Source organism: Equus przewalskii, chromosome 18 (assembly GCF_037783145.1).
Source record: "Equus przewalskii isolate Varuska chromosome 18, EquPr2, whole genome shotgun sequence".
NCBI lineage: Eukaryota > Metazoa > Chordata > Mammalia > Perissodactyla > Equidae > Equus > Equus przewalskii.
Genome location: NC_091848.1, coordinates 10571588 through 10585369, shown reverse-complemented (window position 1 = coordinate 10585369; position 13782 = coordinate 10571588).

Below are 13782 nucleotides of genomic sequence, written 5' to 3'. Positions count from 1 at the left end.
GAAAGAGTAATCAATTGCCATTATAGAAATGTCTACAAGCACTAATGAGCCATGTGCATTGAAATCTTGATGTCAGGCAAAATAGAATGAGACTCACCCAGGAACCAACTGGGATTGTCACACCAAAATGTGAATAATCATTCTCACTTTGCTTTCATCTGCCACTAAATTTTGTCCCTACAAACCAATAGCTCTCTCTCTTTTTAAGGAAAATGATACATTCAGCATAAAAGCCCTAAGATATCTGCCTAGTGATTTATACATAATTTCTTAGTACTGTATTACTTCTTGGCTATAAAGAATTGACCAGTCAGGTGTGAGTTATAACAGAATTACTAACTCCAGAATTTCATACATTTATTAGAATAAAATTAGAAGATTAGCCCAGATACACATTGACTTGAACTTTTTGAGAAACCATGCCATGCATAGCTAATGCATGTGTGTGTGGTAAAAAAAAATGTAACATTAAATTTACTATCTTAACCATTTTTAAGTATACAGTTCACTAGTAAGTATTTCACATTGTTATGCAATAGATCTCAAACTTTTTCATCTTACAAAACTGAAACTCTATTCCTATTAAACACTAACCCCCCCTCCCCGTCTCGGCCCAGCCCTTGGCAAACGCCTTCCTGCTTTCTGTGTCTAGGATTTGACTACTTTAGTTAGAGAATTGTCTATCAAATCCTTTGCCTGTTCCTGATCAAGTTGTTTGTTTTGTTGTTGTAGAAGTTCTTTATGTATTCTAGATATTAACCCTTTATCTGATATATGATTTGAAAATATTTTCTCTCATTCCATACATTCCCATCACTCTATTGATTGTTTCCTTTGATACACAGAAGTTCTTCAGTTTGATGTAGACTCATTTACCTATTTTTATTTTTGTTGCCTATGCTTTTGATGTCATCGCCAAGCAATCATTACCAAATCCGATGTCCTGAAGCTTTTCCCCTATGTTTTCTTCTAGGAGTTTTATAGCTTTAGGTCTTATGTTTAGATATTTAATCCACTTCAAGACAATCTTTGTATATGGTGTAGAGTATAGGTCTAACTTCAATATTTTGCATGGAGATATCCAGTTTTCCCACCACCATTTGTTGAAGAGACTGTCCTTTTCCCATTGTGTAGTCATGGCACCCTTGCCAAAACTGGCCATATATGCAAGGGTTTGTTTCTGAGCTCTCTATTCTATTCCATTGGTCTATATAGCTGTCTTTTTGCCAATCCCACACCATCTTCATTACTGTTGCTTTGTAGTATGTTTTGTAATCAAGAAATATGAGGCCTGCAACGTTGTTCTTTTCAAGATTGTTTTGGCTTTTTGGAGTCCCTTAAAACTACTTGTGTGCAAAGAGGTTTTTCACTATTATTTGAGTAAAGCCCACTTTTTCTGAGTCTTTTTTGTCAAAGAGGAAAAAGCGAACACCAAAATCCCTTCCCTGGCAACTTGTATTCTGAATCCCTGTTTTTTGTGTCTGAATGCCTTGGGTAACTGATCAGATCCAAACCACCACCATCAAGGCCTCGACCACCAATTGTGCTCAGAATGCTACATAGATCTGATGATGAAGCAGCACAGATGGAGCAACATAGCCTGACATGTGCTTGACAGTGGACACAGTTAACTAGACCCTCACTGCAATAAGTTACTGATAACGTGCCATAGCTTACCTTTTGTAAAATAAGCATTTATACTCAGGAAAGATCAAAACTAATACTTTATAATATAGTTTTCCATTCCTTTTCCAACCCAATTTGGATAAATCAGAAGAGGCTTTCATAAAAGTGGATAAGTGAGCAAAATAGTGGCTAATGAACCTCAGTGTAAATAAGTAAAAATAGTAACCTAAGGAAAAATTATCAAACCCAACATGGTCTCAGCCCTATCCATTTCACCCCAAATAAGAAGACAGGAAGCATTGCCAGCTGTTCTCCAGAAGGTTAAGCCCCAACTGTGGCTGACGCCTCAACTCACCAGGCCAAAGCTAGCATCCCTGAAAGTTCATCATCTTACATTTCATTCAAACATAGTGCACATTTGCACCTGGAATGTTTTCTTAGTTTTGACTGTGTGTTTTATGTAATATGTGAGACAGCCAGCTTCAGCTTACTATACAGCTAAGGAGCAGTGGTATCCAAAATGCAGTCAGCACACTATCAAGAAAGTGCAAATATAACCCTCAGAATGGGGTAAAATATTTGCAAATCATATATCTGCTAAGGAACTAGTATCCAGCCTAAAGAATGGTTACAATTCAGCAATAAAAAGAAAAATGGGAAAATAATTTGAATAGATATTTCCCCAAGGAGATATATAAATACTCAATAAGCACATGAAAAGATGCTCAACATCATTAGCCACTAGAGAAGCTCAATTAAAAACCACGAGACAATTTCACATCTACTAAGATGGTTATAATAAAAAAGACAATAACAAGTGTTGACAATGATGTGGAGAAATTAAAACCCTTATACATTGCTGGTGGAATGTAAAATAGTGCAGCCACTTTGGAAAATAGGTTGATGGTTCCACCAAATGTTAAGCATAGGGTTACCATATAACCCAGCAATTCCACTGCAAGAGAATGGAAAATATATGTCGACGCAAATATTTGTACACGAATATTTATAATAGTATTATTTATACAAGCCAAAAGTGGAAACAACTTAAACGCCCATCGATTGATGAGTAGATAAACAAAATGTGAGATATTCATACAATATAATATTGTCCAGCCACAAAAAGGAATGAAGTGCTGATACATGCCACAACATGGATGAACCTTAAAAACCTTCTGCTGAGTGAAAGAAGCCAAACGCAAAAGGCCACATATTGATTTGTGATCCCATTTATATGAAAGGTACAGAACAGACAAATCTATAGAGACCGAAATTAAATTAGTGGTTACCAGCAGCTGGGAGAGAGGGGGAAATGGTGAGTTACTGTTAATGAGAATGAGGTTTCTTTCTAGGGGGATGAAAATGTTCTGGAATTAGGTAGTGGTGACGGTTGCACAAGTTTATGAAAATACTAAAAAGCACTGAATCATACACTTTAAAAGGGTGAATAAACAGTAGTGGAGTGGTTAAGTTTGCACAGTCTGCTTTGGCAGCCCAGAGTTCACGGGTTCAGATCCCAGGCACGGACCTACACACCGCTGATCAAGCCATGCTGTAGTGGAATCCCTCATACAAAATAGAGGAAGATTGGCAACAGATGTTAGCTCAGGGCCAACCTTCCTCACACACACACACACACACACACAAAAGGGTGAATTTTCTGGCATGTGAATTACATCTCAATTTTTTTAAGTGCAATTTGCAGACCAGTGCCAAACTGAAAAATGTTTCACGCTGGTCCCCGATGAGATGAGAAGCTTATGCCAGAATGAAAGCAGACCACATCACTAAACCCACTACTTAGTTCAGCTGACATTTTTTTTCATGGCAAGACTTTCTCAATGAAGTAAGTAGTCCACTGATTTTCCTTCTGAGGTAAGCTCCTTATCATCCTTGGAACCAGGTAATGAAGTCACAGCCCAGCCACTTTGAGTAAAGTAGCTATAATCTGCATGCCTGACTTCAACAGTGCACCTGCCACTGGTTCCATGACACACTGATGAATGAATTAAGACATTCACAATTTCTGAGGAAACCATTCCACACTTATGTCCTATGTATTGATTGCACATGGTAACATAATTCCAGGTCAGTCCATCAGGCCTCTAAATGTCAGGCAGTAGATTGGGTAACAGAAATTAAGAAGGAGGAGCAGGAGGAAGAGGAAGAGGACGAGAAGTGGAGAAGGGAAAGTGAAGGAGGAGGAAGAGGAAACTAAAATAAGGGCTATAAAACAAGGCAAATAAAACAAGACAAGGGCTATATGCTGTAGAGTTTATTCTAAGGGAGTCAGACATGTGACTTGTCCAGTGTGATCACAGTTGATAGTATAACGAGAGAAGTAGGAATAAAATATAGAGGAAGGAGAGGTTACTTTGGGGCAGGATATGCTTTCTATATGGTCAGAAGTCTTCTAGAGAGCATGTATATGAGTTGGGTCACAAAGATGAGTAGGAGTTCAGCAGGTGCACATCTCTGAATGTGAAAGAATAGAATTAGGGTTAATTAAGCTAAAGGACCACACATATAAACTGTTGTTTGTCAAAGTGTGGTTCCCAAACCAGCAGCATCAGCATCTCTGAAACCTTGTTAGAAATAATTCTCAGGTCCATCCTCTAACTACTGAATCAGAGAGCCTGGAGGTGAGACAAAGCAATCTGTCTTAACAAGCCCTTCAAGTGATTCTGATGCACACTAAAGTTTGAAACTACCATTTTAGGTAAATATAGCAAATAGTTTAAAAAACAGATGCTGTCTTGAGGGAAAAAAAGCATAGAGAGTGTTCCAGTTTAACACAGCAAAATTACCATATTGCTTTATCTCTTCTCCTACCTAAACCTCACTAAATGAAGAGTCAAGAAATGTTTCAAGATATTATCCACCAAGACAAACGGGAAAGGAGAAGCAACTGGCTAACTATTTCAAGAGAAGTTTGGAAGACAGAAGCCTGATGCAGAATTCCTAACTGCCTTGGTGGATAGAAGTCACAAAAGTTATAAGGTAGGTGCCTGCAGAAGGCAATGTCTCAAAGAGAAGCGAGCCAGTTCCTCAGAGAAAACTCCAAGGAACTTGGTACTTGAAGGCACCCGGAAGAAGGGGGTGATGCTTGAGCCAAAAATGAGGGATCTTGTGAAATGTGTAGAGTAGTTAACTCTCTGATGCTCCCTTCTCCTTGTGCCCCTCAAGAGACAGGTGATGTATTTTCCAGAAAAACTGAACTGCAGAGGTTCAGCTTTGACACAGTGAAAACAGGGGTGAGGCAAAAGGCTGAACATGAGAGCATTAGGTGAAAGCCTACAGAATACACTGAGGCCCCTCACGGCCATTCTCACTCATGGTCCCCAGAAAATCTGTATCTGAGTATATATCTCACACCAGACAGGAAGTTGGACAATCGTTCTCTGGAGACCCCACTGAAAAAGCCAGTGATTGACAAGCTCCTAGTGAAGTCTACCACTTGAATAAGCCCACCCACAGAAACAGAGCCTCCTGCCAGTAATCTTTGTAGTGCTTCCTCTTAAACATGATCAGCTGAGGATCGCCAGATGTGAAGAAAGCTTCCAGGACATAGAGACCTATGAAAAGAACAGATAAAAGGAATCTGAAAGAAAAGGAAAAAATGTCCCTCCCCTTAAAATTATATTATCTTCAGAAAGAGAATATATTACATTCACATACACAGAAAAAACATCTTTTGCTATGAAAAAGGAACACACAGAAAATGAAAAATAGCTTTTGAAATTAAAAATAAGATAATTGCAATGAAAAAAATTCGATGGAAGGGTTAGAGATAAGTCAAGGAAATCTCCCAGAAGGTAAGAGGGAGGTACAAGAGAGAGAAATTAGAAAAGAAAAGAAAAGAAAATTAGTGGATTAATCCAGGAGAATCAGAAAAAAGCAGAAAAGAGAAAACAAAGGGAGGGAAATTATCAAGGAAATAACTTAAGAACCAAAAGACATGAATCTCCAGATGGAACAGGCCACACGTTTCCCGAGACAAACAACTCCCACTGACGCACATCTTGAAACTGCAGAACAGCAGGGACAGAGATAGTACGCACACAAAGGACATCACTCAGAATAGCACTGGGCTTCTAAAAGAACCACCAAGTGGTATAAAATAGGGGAACCATAACCTCAAAGTTTTGAGGGAAATAGTTTTCAACCTAGAATTCCATACTCAGCTGAACTACAATCAAATGTAAGAGAAAGACATTTTCAGACATACAAAAACGCAAAAAATTGACCACCCACATAGCCTTTCTTTGGAAGCCTCTGGAAGAAACGTATCATAAGAAAGTGAAATAAGAGAGGAAAATACTGAAATTAGAAAATAGAGGCTGTGACACTTGAGAGGCGAAGTGAATTTCCAGGGAGGTGCAAAGGGAATTTTTCAACCCAAACTGTGAGCCAGAACTCAAAGGCATCCTACCAGCTGGGAGTGAGTCGGGGGCGTGGGGTGAAAAATCTCTGAAAGATAAAAGGAGAGAGGCTCATTTAATGATTGGGAGTTATATAAATTATTTCTAATCTTTAGAGCATTTGGGGAGGAAATTAACTACCAATAAATGAGAAAAAAACAACATAAGAAAATGATTAACTGTAGGAAAAAAAACATAATTTATATAAGAAAGGAAATATCCTAAGCCATTATTCGGTTTAGCTGTAAACAATATGCCATACAAAAAATAATGTAGACATTTGTGCCGATTCGTAACAGAACTACTGGAAGGTAAAGGAAAGGAAGGTTTAGGAAGTGTGGGTTTAACAGATCCAAAATGGGAAGGAAGTCAATAAATACAGCCTAATGCGATAAATTAAGAAATAACAGAATAGACCATTCTATCAGATAGTGGTATATGTATGGAAAAATCAAGAATGTTATCGGATAGAAAGAGATAGGAGAGGGAGGCCGTTTTGTAGTGTGATCAGGCCTTTTCTGAGCAGCTATCTGAATTCTTAGAAGAAGCCAGCCATGCCAAATCTGGGGGACCGATATTCCAGACAGAAGCAGTAGCAAGTGTTAAGATTTGGGGGCAAGGATAAACTTAGTGTATTCTAGGAAGGCAGGAAGACCGGTAAGCACTGAGCAAAGTCAGTAATATGGAGAACAGTAGAAGAGACATATCCAAATGGGAGGAAAAGCATTTGAGCTTCAAGATTGTGTTACATCTAAGAAGACTCCGTGGGTCAAAGAAAAACAAAGCCATACCACTTCTATTTATCTTATTTCATGGATTTCTCCTGCCCTGCGTTATTCCATCCTACCTTGTTCATCACATTAGTACTATCAGTCGTTAACATCACGGGGCCCTGTATTGTGGTGAACACTCAGAGAAATGTCCTTTTGGCTAATAGCTCTGAATCTTTTGCATGTATGGGAATCAGTCTATTACCACATTACACCATGCCCCCTCTGTTTCGCTCTACTCTACTCCATCTCACATTTCTCAATGTAATCTTCATCATCCCAATTTCCTATTTGCATTTTAAATAGTAATAACCTACAAGATTTCACATTTTCTGAAAATACAGGACTCTTGTGTAGAAATTAAAATCAGCTGGCTGGGCAATGTTCTATTATTAGTAAGAATTGTGATTTTTAGAGTTGTGGGTTAATTGCTAATAACTGTATGCAATATTTTCCCTCAAGATGTTTTCTATTGCAGTAATTAACTGAGCAGCTGGGAGAGCAGACATTAACCATTTGTCTTCACAGTAGCCCTCGCTGGGGACTCTCCCAAAACCTTTGCACATGGCTTTATTTGCTGTTTGATGGGTAATGTAAGAGGGAAGCATAAAAGACATAGGATGTTCATACTTTGGAATGGATATCCCGTTTAAAACAATTCTTTCTTGTTGAAAGGATTCTTTCTCACACCTCTGATGAATAGATTAGGAGAAACACGGAATGTCTTTTAGACACATGGACTTATTTGACTAGTTTTTATGTGCATAGTATCCTCACATAATGAAATTTTGTCTCAATGATTGTGTCAGAAACCTGAGCTACCCTGAGATACCACTGCTTTATCTGTTTACAGATTAGATAAGAGTAGTAAAATCTGGTTGATACTGAAGAAATCTGTTCAGTAAAACTTCAGGAACCCCCTTGCCTGATAACCCTATTCGTTTTCATGATTCCTGAATTCCCCTTTGGTTATTAACTCAGCTCTGGCCCTTGATTTTAGTATCATGAATCTCCCACTAGGAATCTTGGTGCTTATTCCTTGTGTAGATTCCTGTTTACTGTCTGATGTGGCCCTGCTCTCAAGACCACATGTAGAATCTGAAGTTTGGCTCCACGTTCTCCTAACTGACTCTGCCACTGCCTGCCTCTGGCTCTGCCAAGTTCTCTCCTACAGTACGTCTTTCATTAGTGCGAAGGCATTCATTCTTTTTTTTCACAGGGAACATTTTAACATATCTTTTTAGAAAAAATGAAATGTCCCAAACCATGAGCAGAGACTAAGTATGAAATTTAACAAAATAAAATAAAGCTAGGCTTTTAGGAAATTTTTAAGCATATAAGAATTTTTTATCTTCCCTTTCATTGAGTAAAATAATAAATTTACTACTATTCAGATCCCATTGTTTGTTTCACCCTGTTTTTCTGGAGGCAACAATTTTCTTTCTTCTTAAAATGACTTCTTTTCTCTAAATCCAGAAAAGCTCGTGGTTATCCTGTCTTGAGAATTTGGTTGTAAGAGCCTCAATAGAAAGAATGCTACCTGGTTTACACTAATTCCACAGAAGCCACTCAAACGAAAGTATGCCAGGCCCTCTGACGAACAAGACAGCCCTCACTTTCCTTCTCCCTCTGAAAAGATAGGAGACCCTGACCCCCCATGCTGTGGTTGGCGGTGGCTCAGCATGACTCTTTGGGGCCACCTGCTCGGTGTCAGTGCTCAAACGGGAGATTCACCCATCAGAGACTGTGCTCCTGAGGCTGACATTTGCAAGTCTCAAAGGGGATTTTGAAGAGTGTCATCTACCAAGAGTTTGAAGGCAAATGAGGCTGTAGTACAATTTAAGGGAAACTTTCCACACTGGAAATCCCACTGGGAGCCTAGGCCACTAGCTGGGAGAAGCCTGGAAACAGGGTCACAAGACAGATTCCAGGAGAACCTAGAGTCTGGTGCAGATCCATTCAAGAGGGCAAGTTTCCATGTAGTTAGAGGTAAGATACCAGGCAGAGAAGTGTAAGGGTGTGGTCCTTAGGGTCAGCGAGAGCTTCAAGCAAAGGTAGAGCAACAACCTGGGAGCTCTCAAGGGAAAGAAGCTGCTCGGGCCGCTGGTTGTGGACAAGGGAGCTCTGAGTCACTCTGCCTCTTCCCCTAGAAAAGCCTGACTCCGTGGGCTCACTCTCCCTGTACAGCATTCAGACCTAAATGATGCTATCTGCTTAATTTTTTATAAACAGTGCCTTGCAGGGAAATGCTTTAATGAATCCTTTTTGATTTACTGGTTGGTTGAACCAATTTTGGAAAAGCCCTGCAAAGTATGAATTAAAATACAAACTGAATTTAGAAAACATCAGCTTGCATATTCCTAAGGAAGATAAGCTCTTCCTAAGTTGCCCTCACAATTTATTCTCATGGCAAACCCCTTCTGAATATGAATAGTCTCCTAGCAATAACTAATATTGAAAGCAAAAACAAAAAAATCCACAACATTTTCTGTGGACTTGAAATTAATTTCTTATGAAAAGATCTGAGTTGTTTCAAATTAATATCCAAATATTTTAGTTTTACTGTCCACTTTCCCCATCCAAAATATTTTCAGACATGTTTCCTTAAGATAGGAAACATGTCTTATACTTATTTATATCATTCAAAGTACTGTACCAGATTGTATTGAGTGAGGTCATGTTGAATGAAATGTTTTTAGTTAAAACTAAAGTTTTCTAAAAGCCAACCTAGAAAACTATTTAACAAAAGAGCTGACTCCTACAGTCGTTCTTACGTTGGTTAACAGAACAAAAAAAGGAGGGGAAGCATAAGATAATAGCAATGCTTCTTTTGGCTAAAATAAAAACACAATCCCACTTAAGAAATGAGAACCAAGGACAAAGGTCTTGGCATTTGGCAAGTCCTTCATAAGCAAGGAAACACACGAGGTTCTGCTACAATTCAAGAGGCATTCTTGTCAGTGTTTTAAAGAGGGTAGAAATTAAGCTATATTAAAGCTTGTCTTGGCCCAATTGTAGAATGAAAGTGAGGCGTCCATGGAATGGTTCCAGAATAGGTTTCAAATCAGTTTGAATCCAGCTATTTGGGCCTTATTAGGACTTCAGGGGACAGCCAAGAATTACATTTAATTCATTATCTTGTTCTGAAAGCGCTATAGTGGCAGCTACACAAATTGAAAGCAGCATTTACACAAGCTAATACCTATGGTATCTTTCCAATTTATCTTTTGGGCATTATCACCTCCCAGTGTACCTCCTTGAAAGTTTGACATGTGGCTTGAATTCTCATTTTGTAGGATGATAGCTATTCACCTCGAAGAGAACACGGACGAAAATGGCCCCGCTAAGAATGCTACCCGAAATGCATTTAAAAGATTTGAAAATAGCTACAGTCTTGTGGCAGAAATTGTGTTATATATAAACTTACCTTCTAGGCAATTCATTCTTTCTAGATTGATGCTGTGGCATTATCGACTTAATTCACTGCTGTTTGACTCATGTCTAGCAATCTGGTATAGACTCTACGTGGAATTATTGCCCCCCTTTGTGAAACATTCAAGACCACTGATTTTTATTTTCCATTATTCTTGAAAAGAGAGAAAATTTAAACAATATGTTTGTCTTTGTGAGGTGAAAGTAAATATAACCTGTTGAAATTCAAAATAGGAAAACGTTCCTTTAGGAAACTAAGAGAGATGATGCATGGAGAAATGTTGCCCACATATAGAGTGTTAGCGTCTCCTTTTAGAGTGTGCACTCACAAAAACCCTGCGTGGATATTAAGTTGACAGTCTAATCCTAGAGTGTTTTATGTGACCAGACACTAACAACAGAGAACATTATATTGACTCCCAGATATCAGGCAATAGAGCTCCAAGCAACTTGTATTAATGCTTTGTATTGATGTATAACCTTTCTTCCAAAAAGTACAAAGCACTTCCTTAAAATTGCCTTATTGGGTTCTGTAACAACTCAGCAATGCTCAGTATCTGAGACCACATGTGTTAAGCTGAGATGATACCTTAAGTTTCCTGATTTCTAATCTAGTATTTCAAATATTTAATCATTTGTTGTCCTTTCAGTTTCCAAAAATGCCAAAAATTATCCATTCTATACAAGACTTGAAAAAGGTTATACTTCAGAGGAGATTCTTTCAGAGTCTACACATCATTAAGGAAAAATTTAAAAGTAGATTGTATGAGAATTCAAGTGACTTTTTTCTTCAGTTAAAGATTTATGTCTATCATTGAACCCCAAACATTCCTTAAGAATGAATGTTAAGGAAAGATAAACAAAACAGATATTTTTCAGTAACTACACAAAGTGTTCCAAAAGTTAAGCACACTTTCTACTAATTCAAAATGCTTCACTAATCCTTTAACTGCAGAAAATTTTCACCAGACTTTAAAAAAGCTGAGGATTAGCTATATAAGAAATATTTAGGATTATTTTAATACAGACATCAAATGGAAGAATAGTTCTTTCTTTTGGAAGGTAATTACGTCTTGCTTTCTTATAATATTATTTCGAGTCTCTGACTTTACAACATGCAGTGTCTAAATTACAAAATCTGCCACCAGATGTAATGAATGTATCCAGAAATGAACACAAAGATCAAACTTTATACAGGTGCAAGGGAAAGAGAGTTTTGGCAGTCCCCAGCAAGGCATACCAGTCCAGGCCTCAACCATTAATTTGCCTTCCGCCTTTGTTGAGTTTATTACCAGGCGCTAAGGCCTAACCCAATGTACTGCCTTCCTCTGTTCTTTCAGAACATATCTTTCCTTACCTTCCTCTTAACCACTAGGTATTTTAATGATATTTTATATCAATGGGGAGGAAAAACCCTTTCCTAAAGCTAGCAGCTGACAGTTAGCATCTCATTGAAATTTCCCATGGAGGAGCATTGAGCATGTCCTTTTTCCTTCAGTTTTGGTGAGATGTCTGATCGCTTTACCAACACCTGCTACTACGATTTTGTTTGCCCTTTGGATTAAAACATAGCAAAGAAAAATATATACATTTCACTTAGGTTTAAATGACCACTAGCAAAATCATGTGCCATCTTTGCCTTTTCCAGATTCCGTATACTTTCTCTTACATTTGGAGCAACAGTAGGTTTGGTTAATAGCCTCCTTGTTTTCTGCTGTTAAGGGAACTGAAGTGTCATTAACACATATTAAAGTACCGTTGATTCCATTAGGGCCAACAAGCACTAAATCCCAATTTCTTTTTAAATAAGCATTAAAACAAATGCAGATGTCCTTTATTAACAAGTAACATGCTGAGCAACCCTTATTGCAATAGTTTAGTATATGAGAGATGTCTTAAAGACCAAGTTGGAATCTTAAGGAGCTGAAATGCTAGAACTGGGGTACAATGAAGGACGAGTGAAGGAATAAATATCCATTTTCTACATGCACAGGAGCCTATGCAAAGTGCCATTTTTTATCTGTCAGATTAGAATCATAATCACTTTTCACCTTCACATGTCTCTGCCTTCATATACTATGACACAGATAATGCCAAAGTAGGTAAGAGGCACAAGCTGTAGAGGAGCGTAAACCAATTTATGAATGGGAACCTGGGCCTAGGAAACGGGCACGTCTCATACACGCTGTTACTGTGCGGCTTCTCCATGTGGTCCCCGTGACTGGGTGTTCCCACAGAATAGGAAAGCATATTCAATTGAGAAGCTATTTCACAGGGAAGATTATGATGTGCCTGGGTAGTGGGTCTTCTTAAAAGCTGTGACCATTCTAGGGAACTTTTTCATACCAGGAGAACTTAGAAGATTTCAGTGTAAACCTTAGGGCCAAATTTGCAGCAAAAACAAATATGCTTCATCTTTTTGCACTAGTCTCATCCTTTAGTACTATTTATATCTTTACCCTTTCCCTCCTTGTTTTTCATCTCTTCTTTACCTATTTCTAGTTGGACTGTGCTTTTGGACGTAATCCTTGAAATCTGTATTTGATACACTTTTTTCGAATAAGGAAAAAAGGACAAAAGTGAGAGATATTAACTTGTTTTGTTTACTGCTGCGTTTGCAGAACCTAGAACAGCGCATGGTACATACGAGAAACTCAATAAATATTTGTTGAATAAATGAAAGTATGTTTGATGACAGATAGGTAGACAGAGATGAATAGATAGATAATACTGGTAGGAAGCTAGGAAGGAAGGCAGGAGGGAAGGGAAGGAGGAAGGAAGGAAAGAAGGAAGGAAATGCCTGTACATTTAGGCACATACACAGGCTCACAGCTGTGAAGATATTATCCTACTTAAATAAGTTCAGGAGAGTGGAGTAGGGCTGGAAGCCATAGAACACTGAATGAAATAACTATAGAAACTAATAATTTGCCTTCTACAGTCCCATGGATGCTAACAACAGACAACACTCTTTGTCAGAGACAAAGAACTTTATTATTCACAGCAAAAGGAATAGCAGGGGCGTCAGTGTATTCGTGCTGGCTCCCTAAGTTCCAAATTCCACGGGCTATACGGAGAGCCAGATAGAACCTGAACAGAGAGAGAAGTGTGCCACGGGAGAGGAACCACAAGCTTAGGGAATCTGTCACTTGCTTTCCAAGATGGCCACTTTTAGGATTCCCAGGAAGATGAATAAAAAGGGCAAAAGCATAATGGAATATACATTTGCTGTAGTACATAGTTTCAGAGATGAAATTACAATGTACGATTAAGAGAGAAGCTGTGGCTGTGGGAGCTAGAAGATTGGCCAAACAGAACAATAATAGCGGAAGGTTATCGGCACATTCATCACACAGACTAGCCTTAGACATCTTGCAGTACATCCCGAGGTCCCTGCTCAGAAAGAATCTATTATTATAGATGGTTTGCTCATAAACACAGGCACGTATAAAAGTTGGAGTGTAATGTAGTGTGACAAGAGGTGTCGGCCTCGAGTTACAAGGGGGTAAGGAAGTGTCTGGGGGTGCAATTGA